Source organism: Mobula birostris, chromosome 16 (genome assembly GCF_030028105.1).
Source record: "Mobula birostris isolate sMobBir1 chromosome 16, sMobBir1.hap1, whole genome shotgun sequence".
NCBI classification, from domain to species: Eukaryota; Metazoa; Chordata; class Chondrichthyes; order Myliobatiformes; family Myliobatidae; genus Mobula; species Mobula birostris.
The window spans coordinates 40,084,608-40,098,448 of NC_092385.1; the positions used below are offsets into that span (position 1 = coordinate 40,084,608).

General features: G+C 43.6%; 1 protein-coding gene across 3 annotated transcripts in view; it reads right to left on the reverse strand.

Annotated features, from left to right (window-relative positions):
- shq1 (SHQ1, H/ACA ribonucleoprotein assembly factor) overlaps window positions 1–1,148 on the reverse strand; it is a 127,957-nt gene extending 126,809 nt beyond the window's left edge. The window contains exon 1 of one of the 3 annotated variants that reach the window (XM_072280585.1): window positions 976–1,148. The gene's annotated coding sequence lies outside the window, so the exon portion shown is untranslated. Of the gene's footprint in view, window positions 1–952 lie in introns of all 3 variants that reach the window. The other 2 variants (XM_072280586.1, XM_072280587.1) reach the window with 2 other exon arrangements.
- Between the last annotated feature and the right edge of the window lie 12,693 nt (window positions 1,149–13,841).

The window sequence follows — 13,841 nt, forward strand, 5'->3', positions numbered from 1 at the left end:
CTGCCATTTCTAAGTTAGAAAAAGGTTAGTATTTCAAGCATAATTAAGTACTGTGCCACTTTACAGTGGTGGAATCAATTCCTTTACAAACCACAAGATATGTTTGCCAAAAAATGCAATCAAATAACCATAGAATTTTACGTATATCCACAAGTAGTGAATTGTGTCAGTTTGTATCAACTGGTGTTAACCAAAAAAAATAGAAATGCCAGTTAACAGAAACACTTATTTTTCTTTAAAATATTGTTACAAGAAAGGGTAGCAATCTTGCACTTTTAGAAGATGGTGGATGATGCAAACATTTGTTCTCATCTTACAGTAAACAGAAAGCCACAACAGTGAAGTCTCCCCACTTAATTAGCATTGTCAAGTTTTGGCTTGGAATTTCCTGTTGACTTTTTCTAAAGACACCGAACACATGTTTCTACAGGTATCACTTCACCCAAATAACTTCACTTCCGACAGTCAACATTCAGTACCGTCGGGTTGTCATAAATCAACACGGCCACGTGTATATTTTTGAGTAAGACCTAGAGAAAAGCACACTGGTGTTCCACTCTACGCATATGCTACCCAGCACAACTCTTTACAACATTAAGCCTCTGCTCGAATTCTCGTCCAAAATAACAGAAACTACGATCTGTTTTTTTCTGTAGCAATACCCAAATACATCTGATTAAAGATCATCTGGAAAGTTAGATCTGTTTCACTCTCACAGATTCCGCCCCATCTGCTGGACACTTGCAAGATTTCCTGGCAGCTCCATTCCGTTTCAGATCTCCAGCAGCCGCCGCATTTTTGCTTTCGCATTTCTTTTGCGACGTTTGTACTGTAAAGCACGTGAATATGGAACCAGGGCTAGTGAAACACCTTCACTCACAACCTATTTACTGCCACGCACTAGAGGAATCAACATTGCTCACGTTTTGAAAAGGCAACAATTTCTACTAACTAGAGCAAACAGTTATACTGCACCAGATTCACAGTCGACGGCCCGACCGAGACATGTCAGCAATCAGCACTATAGTTGGACTGAGTGGGACGTCCGAATATTTCTTCCCACGTTGCGACTTCCCTTTGTCCGCCGAACGTTCGGCTACACAATGTCGCACTTGCGCGGAGCTTTCTATCCGCAACACTGTTGTAACGTGGTTACCCCAGTGCTTCATGGTCCACGATGAGACAGTATCACGCGAGAAGCCATCGCGCCGCCTACAGTTCTGGAGTTTCCCCTCCTGCCGTGCAAAGACTGCTCACCTGGTATCTCCGCAGCCGGTTTAGCGGGAGTAGGCGTGTGGAACACGGCCGGAAGAGCGAGGCTTTGAGAGGGAGCAGTGGCGATAATGTTCCTGTGAATCGCTATTGTATTTAAACGCTATTTAAATATCTCACAATTGTAACGAAGTATTCTATCTTCGGGGAGCCCCGCAATTCAGGTCATGCTCAATTCTCGCTGCTGCCATCAGGAAGAACGTACTGGAGCCTCAGGACTCACAGCACCAGGCCGAGGAACAGTTACCCCTCAACCATCAGGCTCTGAACCAGAGGGAAAAACCTGCTCTCAGCTTTACTTGCCCCATCATTGAAGTGTTCCCACAACCTATGGCCTCGCTTTCAAGGACTCTTCCACTCATGCTGTCGATATGTATTGTTTACTTATTTGTTGTTATTATTTCTTTGTTATTTATTTGCACTTTGTTCTTTTGCACACTGGTTAAACACCCAAGTTGGAGCGATCTTTCATTGATTAATCTTTCATTATGGTTATTATTCTATTGAGTATCCCTGCAAGATAATGAACCTCAGAGTTGTACATGGTGACATGTATGTACTTTGATAATAAATTTACCTCAAATTAGAGTATAATTGCAATACTTAATGCAAAACAATAGTATAAATAGAAAAATTCAAACAATATTGCACAGAAGTGCAAAGGAAGAACAGTCCTCTCACAGTTCAGTCCTGACCTACAGCTCTGTATGAAGTTTGCGAGTTCTTCCTGTGATTATGTAGGTTTTCCCACTTCAGAAAAACAATATGAAGGTAAGTAGTTCATTAGTCACTGTAAGTCGGCTCCAGCTCACAGCAATATAATATGGATACAGGTCCTCCAGCCCAGTTAGTCCATGCCAATCACAGGACCTAACCATCTTGTCCCAATTTCCAGTCTTGCCACATTCCTTAAGCCCTGCCTCTCTGTAAACATATCCAAGTGCTTCTTAAATGATATTATTGTACCTGCTTCAGACAGTTCCACTTCCAGCTCATTCCATGCACTCATCACCCAAAAGTACACCTTTGGTTCCTTTTAAATCTTTCCTCTCTCACTATAAATCTATGTCCCCTAGTTTTGATCTCCCCTGCCCTCAGAAAAAGACTGTGACTGTCTATCGGATCAAAGCATCTCATAATTTTAAACATTTATATAAAGTCACCTCTCATTCTCTCGTTCAAGGAATAAACATCTAACCTGGCCAAACTCTCCCTCTAACTGAGGTCTTCTAGTCAAGGCGACATCCTTTTCTGCACTCTTTCACTTTAACCACATCTTTCCTATAACAGGGTGACCAAAACTGCACACGGTACTCTAATCTCACATGCGAAGTGACAATTCAGACCATATTTGAATCATTGAAGAATGCCGTACAGCTGTGTCAAGGCGTGAGTGCTATCTCCAGCTACAACCAAGCGACATAGTTGACATCAATATTTCACTCCCAGATGAGCAAAATGCCTTCTATGCTCACTTTGACCATCAAAACATGGAGACACCTTCACACACTCCCTCAGCCCCCAACGACCCTGTGATTTCAATTTCTGAGGCAGATGTAAGAGCATCCTTCATGAGAATGAACCCACAGAAAGCATCCAGCCAGATGAGGTACCTAGCTGAGTACTAAAGATCTGTGCTCGTCAACTGAAGTGTTCACCAATATCTTTAACCTCTTGCTTGGGCAGTTTGAGGTACCCGCCTGCTTCAAGCAGGCTTCAATTATACCGGTGCCTAAGAAGAATGCAGTAACCTGCCTCAATGACTATCATCCAGTAGCATTTACCTTCACTTTAAGAGGTTGGTGATGAAACGTATCAACTCCAATTTTCCTCCTTTCAGAACAGGTCCATAGCAGATGCCATGTTACTGGCTTTTCACTCAACCCTGGAACATCTGGACAGCAAAGATGCATACATCAGGATGCTCTTCATTGACTACAGTTTGGCATTCAATACTATCTTCTCAAGTCAATACATTTCAAGGCCTTGGCCTCAATATCTCCTTGTGCAACTGGATCCTTGATTTCCTCATTTGCAGACCTCAATCAGTTCAGACTGGCAACAACACTTCCTCCATAATCTCCATCAGCACAGGTGCACCACAAAGCCACGTGCTTAGCCCTCTGCTCTACTCGCTTTACACTTATGACTGTGAGGCCAAGCACAGCTCCAATGCCATATTAAAATTTGCCGAGTCATTGGCCGAATCAAAGTTGGTGATGAATCAGCATACAGGAGGGAGACTGAAAATCTGGAGAAGTGGTACCACAACAACAATCTCTCATTCAATGTCAGCAAGACCAAGGAGACAGTTATTAACTTCAGGAGGAGGAAACCAGAAGTCCATGAGCCAGTTGTCATTGGAGGATCAGAGGTGGAGGGGGTCAGTAAACTTAGAGGATCTGTCCTGGTCCCAGCACCTAAGTGCCATTACAAAGACAGCATGGCAGCACCCCCACTTCCTTAAAGTTTGCAAAGATTCAGCATGACATCTAAAACTTTGGACAAACTAGTACAGATGTGTGATGGAGAGCATATTGACTGGTTGCATCGCAGTCTCAAATGGAAACACCAATGCCCTTGAATAGAAAATTCTACAAAGAGTAGTGGATATGGCCCAGTTCATCGTGGGTAAAGCCCTCCCCACCATTGAAGGTACAAGAGCTTCATGACCCACAGCACTAGGTTCAGGTTCAGGAACAGCTATTACCCCTCAACCATCAGGTTCTTGAACCAGAGGAGATAACTTCACTCATTCCATCACTGAACTGTTCCCTCAATCTATGGACTCACTTTCAAGAACACTGCATTGGATATTCTCAATATTCATTGTTTATTTATTGTTATTATCATTTTTTTTCTTTTTGCATGTTTATTGTCCTTTGCGCATTTGTTGTTTGTCCATCCTATTAGGGGCAGTCTTTCAATGATTCTATTATACTTCTTGTATTTACCATGAATTCCCACAAGAAAATAATTTTCAACGTTGTGCATGATGACATATATGCACTTTGATAATAAATTTACATTGAACTTTGAATTGCAGCCTCACCAATATCTTATACAACTGCCAACAAATGTCCCAACTTTTATACTCAGTGGCCTAATTGAAGGCCAACCAATGTGCTAAATGCCTCTTTTCACCATCCTGTCAACTTGGGACAGCACTTTCAACAAACTATATACTTGTATATCTAGGTCCCTCAATTCCATTACACTCCCTGGTGCCCTGCCATTCATTGTTATAAATCCTTCACTGATTTGACTTTCCAAAATGCATCACCTCACACTTAGCTGTATTAAAATCCATTTGTCACTCCTTGGCCCAAGATCCTCTTGTCCACGATAATCTCCTTCACAATCGACAGCACCTCCTGATTTTGCCTGCTAACATACTGATCGGGTCTTGTGCATTTGCATCCAAATAATTTATATAAATAACCAATAACAATGGTCAAAACATCAATCCCTGAAATGCACCACTGGTCACTAGCTTCCATTCCAAGAAACAATCTTCAAAACTAGTCAGCGATATGGTACGTTGTTGAAGACTGCTGGAATCCAACTTCCCTTGAATAGAATTAGAGGGATGGTGGAGGATAGTTGCTGGTAATAAATGGAGTAGTAATAGTGTAAAAATTAGTGTTTGATAGTTGGTATAAACCTGGTGGGCTGAAGGGCCTGCTTCTGTCTTTTATCTTTCTGTGACTCTGAATATTAATTCTAATAATTGGGACTGCATTTATATTCCTTTCACCAAAATGTGATAAGCCCTTTGCTCCAGCCCTCCCAGTTCTGCTGCCCCTAATCTGCAGAATGCCAAAAGGTACTTTTCATCGATTAATTATTTTTGAAATGTAGTTTAACCCACCTAATTGCCGAATGTGCGTTACAATATTCTGTGTAAGGTCATGACTAATTGAGTCATGTTTGCCAGTACTTGTCATTAACACAGATCAGACCAGTATTATGACAGTCTGTGCTGTTCGGCATTACAATTCCTTACGTGCAGGACAAGCCAGTGGACCCTTGCATGAGGGAAATGCTTTTGACCGAAAATCACAGAAACATGATGCACATGCTCATTAAAATGAGCAATTTTATGTGACTGCTTTATCCAGGCATCAGTAGCACAGCCATATCTGATGTTTGGGATATTGAAAGCTGTCCTAACATATCTCAAGTTAAATATGACTTCTTCCTCCTTGCATCAAGCCTTTTGCAGAATCCATCAGGAATGATGGAGACATATGAGAAGTGACAAAGGCACGCAGGTCAAAGCCTCCTGTTGTAATGTGAGCATTATTAAAAGTAAGTTAATACCAATTAGGATAATGGGGGTGGGGGGTTTACTTCCGTTCTTTTTACTTCTGGTGTGCTTTGTATATAGTGTTCCTGCCATGCTGTATGGGTTGTGAAAGCCCCTGTATATACATAATGGTTTTGACATTTGAGATAAAATTGTTTCTTTGGGCATGAAGTTGTCGAGTGTGCCTTTTTCAAAGGAGAAGTTATCATATATTTTTGGCGATGCGGTAAACTGGTTTTGTGGACGTGGCAGCACGTTTTGAATGGGAGCAACAGTGCCGATAAGGGGCTTCACGTTCAGATGGCTACGTTTGGGACTATTGTTGAATTTTTGGAGGTTACGGAGGACTGGCTGGAGTATGAGGAAAGGTTGGGACACTTTTTCTGTGCTAATGGAATTACTGAGGAGACTAAGAAGCGCTCTATTCTCCAGAGTGCGTGTGGGGCAAAGACTTAGAAGCTAATAAGGAATTTAGCCACACTGTGGAAACCAGGGGACATTCTATATGACGAACTGGTCAAGCTTGTGGGGAACCACTACAATCTGAAACCTTCTGTGATAGTCCAACGGTATAAGTTTCACAGCCGTTTCAGGAAGCCAGGTCAGTCTGTGGCCAATTTTGTGGCCCAGCTTTGGCATCTGTCAGAGCATTGTGATTTGGGAGCGGTGTTGGAAGACATGCTCCATGATCGATTGGCATGCGGCATTAATAATGACGGCATACAACGCCGCCTGTTAGGGGAAACCCCACCATTGACTTTCAAGAAAGCCTTAGAGATTGCCCAAGGCATGGAGACGGCTGCTAATAATGTCAAGGATATCCAGAAAGGACATAGGGGGTCACAGTCAGCGGCAGTGCACCAAGTCAGGAGGGAGACTGGTAAACAGGCAAAGCAGGTGGGATGTTTCCAGTGTGGAGGGTTGCACTATGCAAATGATTGCAAATTCAAAGACACTGTCTGCCATGCTTGTAGCAAAAAGGGACATTTAGCTAAAAGATGCAGAAGTTCAAAGGGTAAGATTAAGCCTGGGCAGGGGAAAGCTCAACAGGCTCAGGCAGCCACACACCATCTAGAAGAAGCAGATGAAGAGGCAGTGTGTGCCTACAACATGTTTGGAATGGAAACAGATGAGGAACCACCTGAACCATATTATGCCACAGTCACTGTCAGGGGGAAGGACATTAAGTTTGAGATGATTCAGGGGCTACTGTATCGGTCATTAGTGAGGAGACCTACAGAAGGACATGGGGGTCCAACCTGCCTCCCATTAGACCGTCAAAGCTCAAACTTAGGACCTATATGGGGCAGCCCATACCTCATTTACGGGTGCTATATGTGGACATTTCAGCCGGGGGTTAGAAGGCTGATAGCTAAGGGCAGGGGACCCAATCTTTTGGGTTGCGGTTGGCTTTGCAAAATCTGGGTAAACTGGCACGAAATTAAGTATGCACACACGACGGAGGACATTCTGCAGTGGTACAGTGACGTTTTCAGGGACGAGCTAGGAACACTGAAGGGCGTGACAGTGAACCTCCATGTCGACCCTGAGGCTACACCATGTTTTTGTAACCACAGGTTGATGCCCTATGCCATGAACGGCAAAGTCGAGGAGGAGCTGGAACGTTTACAGAGGTTGGGCATTATTGAGCCCGTCCAGTTTTCAAGGTGGGCAGCTCCCATTGTTCCAGTTTTGAAGGCAGACAAAACGGTGAGGATACATGGGGATTATAAGCTTACGGTGAATCAGGTCTCTAAGCTGGAGGAGTACCCATTGCCACGGGTGGATGACCTGTTTGTGACCCTGAAAGGGAGTAAGCTGTTCACAAAACTGGACATGAGCCACGCCTACCAACAGCTGCTGCTCGATGAGGATTCAAAGGAGTACGTCACAATTAATAAGCACAAGGGATTATTCAAGTACTATCGCCTGGTGTTTGGAGTGGCGTCCAGCCCTGCCATTTTCCAAAGGACAATGGACAGTTTTCTGCAGGGGATTCCGCACGTAGCAGTGTACCTTGATGATATTTTGATCACAGGGGCTATGGAAGTGGAGCATCTGGCTAATCTAGAACGGGTGCTGAAGAGGCTCTCAGACGCAGGGCTGCGGTTGAAACACGGAAAATGTGTGTTCCTGGCATCGAGTGTGACTTACCTGGGACACAAGATCACAGCTGAAGGGCCTTGCCCTGTGGAGGACAAAGTGAGGGCTATTAAGGAGGCCCCAAGCCCTAAGACCGTCACGGAACTCAGATCATTTTTGGGCATGGTGAATTATTATGGCAAGTTTCTTCCTGACCTCTCAAGGGTTTTGACCCCACTGTATAAGCTGCATCACAATGTCACTCAGTGGCAGTGGGGTGAAGAGCTGGAGAAAGCCTTCAAGGAAGTGAAAGAACTCCTCCACTCAGCGAAGCTGCTTGTTCACTATGACCCAGACAAGGAGGTCACCCTTGCATGCAACGCCTCGGCCTATGGAGTCGGGGCAGTTCTCTCACATGTAATGGAGGACCGTTCAGAGAAGCCTATTGGTTTTGCTTCATGTACCCTGACAGCTGCTGAGAAGAGATATTCACAGCTAGACAAAGAAGGTCTGGCCATTGTTTTTGTGGTCAAACACTTTCATCAGAACCTTTATGGACGCGTATTTACAATTTATACGGACCATAAATCACTGATGAGCCTGTTCAGTGAGACTAGATGCATCCCACCGCTAGCCTCAGCCAGAATACAGCGTTGGGCTCTTACATTGTCAGCCTACCAGTACACTATAGTGTACAGAGAGGGTGGGAATAAGGCAAACGCCAATGCACTGAGTCGACTACCTTTACCTGAGACACCTGGTACTACATATGTGCCTCCAGAGACTGTGTTTTCATTGGGGAGGCTGTCAGAGACACCTGTAAAGGTGACCCAGATCAAGCAGTGGACAGAGAGGGACCCAGTCCTGTCCCAAGTCAAGATTTCTCTTTTCAAGGTTGGCCCAGGGTTGTGGAAGGAGAGGAACTGAGGCCTTATGCCAAACGCAAGACAGAGTTCAGTCTGCAGGATGGCTGCATTTTCTGGGGGGCGAGGGTCATCGTGCCTCCCCCTGGCTGTTCACAGATTGTAAAGGAAATTCATGAGGCTCACCCAAAAGTGTCTCGAATGAAAAGCCTTGCTAGATCCTATGTCTTGTGGGCAAGAATGGATCAGGATCTGGAGAACAAGGTAAAATCATGCACCCCAATGTCAGACTAATCAGAATATGCCACCACCAGCTCCTTTGCACCCATTCCCATGCCCAAGACCACCCCTGGTCTAGGCTACATTTGGACTTTGCTGGCCCTTTTATGGGACAGATGTTTCTTGTAATGGTAGATGCGCATTCTAAATGGATCGAAGCTCACATCATGAGCAACATCACAGCCCCCTGAACCATAGACAAACGCAGGCAAGTGTTTGCAGTCCATTGGTTGCCTGACACTCTGGTCACTGATAATGACCCGACGTTCACCAGTGAGCTGTTCAGTGAGTTCATGCAGCAGAATGGCATTCATCACATTCTGATGGCCCCTTTTCACCCAGCCTCCAATGGTTTGGCTGAGCGGGCTGTTCAGACAGTGAAGGAAGGTCTGAAGCGGATGACAGGGGGCTCTTTTAGCATGTGGCCTTCACGTGTCCTGTTTAAATACTGCCTCACACCACAGACTACGACTGCCCGCACTCCCGCAGAGATACTGATGGTGCGTAGGCCCAAGTCAAGATTGGACCTGCTGCACCTGGACATGAAGGCAAAAGTGAGACAGACTACGGTGGAAGCATGTCCACCAGTGACTTTGCCAGAGGGAGAGATACTGGCAGAGGGGTCAGGGTCCCCTGAAGAGGATGGACATTCTCACGCAAACACACAGACCCCTCTCATGCCTGGGGGTGGTGCGCAGATCACAGCGCACTCATAAACCTCCTGACAGACTGAATCTTTGACAGGACAGTTTTTTTTGTTGTTGTTAGAGTGAATGTTGAACCTGTCATGTTTTCCAGATGTTTTCTATGATAAACTGTTGCTGAGACACTAGTATAAGTTTTCAGGGGTACGCAAGTTAGTAACACCACTGTTTTTATTTCCTAATTTTTACATTTGGGGAATGTTGGATTTTAAAGGGGGAGAAGTGTTGTAATGTGAGTATTATTAAAAGTAAGTTAATACTAATTAGGATAATGGGGGGGGGGGGGTTTACTTCCATTCTTTTTACTTCCGGTGTGCTTTGTATATAGTGTTCCTGCCATGCCGTACGGGTTGTGAAAGCCTCTGTATTAACATAACGGTCTTGACGTTCGAGATAAAGTTGTTTCTTTGGGCATGTAGTTGTTGAGTGTGCCTTTTTCAAAGTAGAAGTTACCACACCTCCCTATACCAAAGTGACATTGTCATTTTCTGTTGGGATCTTTGATCAGTCCCAACCAGCTTCAGAGGCTGCACTGAATCACAGCAAAAGAAAAGCCATGTTCTGCGCTAACTTAGAAGTTTGTGAAGATTTGGGCATGTCATCCAAAACATTGACAAACTTCTATAGATGTGCGGTGGAAAGTATGTTGACTTCATACCAAACATGGCCTGGTATGGAAATGCCAATGGCCTTGAATGGAAAAGCTGACAATGAGTAGTGGATATGGCTCAATTCATCACAGTTAAATCATTCCCTACCATTGAGCACATCTACAGCAGGAAAATAGTATCCATCATCAAAGAGCGGCACCACCCAGGTCGTGCCTCTTTTCTGACTGCTGCCATCAGGAAGAAAATAGAAGAGCTTCAGGACCCACAGCACCAGGTTCAGGAACGATTATTAACCATCAACCATCAGGCTGTAGAACCAGAGGAGATAACTTCACTCAACGTCACTCGTCCCATCACTCAACAGTTCTCACAACCCATGGGCTAACTTTCAAAGATTCTTCACCTCATGTTCTCAATGTGCATTGCTTAATTATTTATTATCATTATTATTATTTATTTTCGTATTTGCACAGTTTGCTTTCCTTTGCACATTGACTGTTTGTCCACCCTGTTAGATGTTGTCTTTCATTGATTCTATTATGGTTTTTGGATTAACTGAGTACGTCTGCAAGGAAAAAGAATTTCAGAGTTGTATGTGGTGACATTCAGATCCTTTGATAATGAATTTACCTTGAACTTTGAACTGATCTAACCAATTATTTGTCACTTTCACAGGTAGGTTTGATTCACTGAAGGTGCTGGAAGTAGAGTTTGTATGAACTGGCATGATGCCAAAGATAAATCCACAAAGCAATACAGCACCTACAGTGGTGCTAGAAGGTTTGTGAACCCTGTAGAATTTTCTCTATTTCTGCATAAATATGACCTAAAATGTGAATTTCAACTCCTTCAGCATGGCACATTGTGCTGATGGTGTGATCTTTGCAGGATGCTCACTCCTAGGGAGAGCAGCAACAGTACTGAGTTTCTTCCATTGGTAGCCAATTTCTCTTACTGTGGACTGATGAACACCCAGGCCTTTAGAAATGACTTTTCCAGATTTGTGCATTCTCTACGATTCTTTTCCTAAGGTCCTCTGAAAGATGTTTTGATTGAGCCATGGTGCACATAAACAGATCTTTCTTGAGAAGAGCAGGCTCTGTCAGTAACTGACTTTGTGTGTCTTTTTTATCGGGCAGGACACCTCCACAACCCATAACTCCAATCTCATTTCATTGATTGAAACACCTGACTCCAAATACATTTTGTAGAAAGCATTAACCCAGAGGTTCACATACTTTTTCCAACAAATACATTTAATATTGGATCATTTTTCTCAATAGATAAATAAATGAACAAGTATAATATTTTTGTGTTATTTATTTAATTGGGTTCTCTTTATCTACTTTTAGGACTTATGTGAAGATCTAATCACATTTTAGGTCATATTTATGCAGAAATAGAGAAAATTCTACAGGGTTCACAAACTTTCTCGCACCACTGTATCCAGGCTCTTTGGTTCAACAGGTTCATGTCAACCACAGCACCCAAACAGATAGTACCTATCTAAGTGCTTCTTAATTCATACTATTTTACCTACCTCAACCACTTCTTCTGGCAGCTCCTTCCATTTGGAGAAACCAACTAAAGTCCTGAATGAGGAGACTGGTTTTAACATGGAGAAGAATTTAGAGTGGGAATTCTGAAACACAGAACCTCTACAATTGAAGGCAACGTTGCCACTGATGGCCAGAGGAAGAAGGGGTGAATGACAGGACATAGTGGAGGAGAGCTTGTTTTGCTGTTATTATTGTTTTATTGCTCTTTTTGCTGTTGTTATTGTTATTTTCTGTGTTGTTCTGCTGAACATCGTGGGTGTGCTATGTTTGTGCTGGAATGTGTGAGGATACTTGTGGGCTGCCCACAGCACATCCTAAGATTGTATTAATTGTCAACACAGATGTTGCATTTCACTGTGTTTCTACGTACATGTGATAAATAAATGAATCTATATCTGAATATAAAGTGATGGCAGAACTGATAAATATTGCAAAGTTGGTCATAGATTTGAAAATAAAAGTGAGAATTTTATATTTTTAAGTTTTTGTATGGGCCTGTTGCGGGTACATCTGGGGAAGATAGTGAACATAGATACAGGCATAGTTTAAAGATTAAAGTAAAATTATCATTAAAGTATATATATGTCACCATATGTATGCTGAGATTCATTTTCTTGCAGGCATTCACAGTTGAAAAAAGAAATAATAGAGTCAATGAAAAACTACACATAAAGACTGTGCAAGAGAAGCCAAACTCTGCAAATACAGAAAAAAAGGGTCAAACAAACAAGTAAATACTGAGAACATAAGTTGTAAAGTTCTTGAAAATGAGTCCAAAAATTGTAGAATCAGTTCAGTGTTGAAGTGAATGAAGTTTCACGCTGGTTCAGGAACAGGTAGTTATTACCCTTCAGCCATCAGCCTGTGATTCATTTTCTTGCAGCCATTCACAGTTGAAAATAGAAACATAGAAACATAGAAAACCTACAGCACAATACAGGCCCTTCGGCCCACAAAGCTATTCTGAACATGTCCCTACCTTAGAACTACCTAGGCTTTACACATAGCCCTCTATTTTCTAAGCTCCATGTAGCCATCCAGGAGTCGCTTAAAAGACCCTATCGTTTCCGCCTCCACCACCGTCGCTGGCAGCCCATTCCATGCACTCACCGCTCTCGGCATTAAAAAAACTTAACCCTGACGTCTCCTCTGTACCTGCTTCCAAGCACCTTAAAACTATGCCCTCTCATGCTAGCCATTTCAGTCCTGGGGAAAAGCCTCTGACTATCCACACGATCAATGCCTCGCATTATCTTGTACACCTCTATCGGGTCACCTCTCATCCTCCGTTGCTCCAAGGAGAAAAGGCTGAGTTCACTCAACCTATTCTCATAAGGCATGTTCCCCAACCCGGGCAGCATCCTTGTAAGTCTCCTCTGCACCCTTTCTATGGTTCCCACATCCTTCCTTAGTGAGGCGACCAGAATTGAGCATAGTACTCCAAGTGGGGTCTGACCAGGGTCCTATATAGCTGCAATATGACCTCCGGCTCTTAAACTCAATCCCACGGATGATGAAGGCCAATGCACCGTATGTCTTCTTAACCACAGAGTCAACCTGTGTAGTAGCTTTGAGTGTCCTATGGACTCGGACCCCAAGATCCCTCTGATCTTCTTCACTGCCAAAAGTCTTACCATTAATGCTATATTCTGCCATCATATTTGACCTTACAAAATGAACCACCTCACACTTATCTGGGTTGAACTCCATCTGCCACTTCTCAGCCAAGTTTTGCATCCTATCAATGTCCTGTTATAACCTCTGACAGCCCTCCATACTATTCACAACACTCCCAACCTTTGTGTCATCAGCAAATCTACTAATCCATCCCTCCACTTCCTCATCCAGGTCATTTATAAAAATCACAAAGAGGAGGGGTCCCAGAACAGATCCCTGAGGCACAGCACTGGTCACCGACCTCCATGCAGAATATGACCCATCTACAACCATTCATTGCCTTCTGTGGGCAAGCCAGTTCTGGATCCACAGAGCAATGTCCCCTTGGATCCCATGCCTCCTTACTTTCTCAATAAGCCTTGCATGGGGTACCTTATCAAATGCCTTGCTAAAATCCATATACACTACATCTGCTGCTCTACCTTCATCAATGTGTTTAGTCACATCCTCAAAAAATTCAATCAGCCTCGTAAGGCACGACCTGC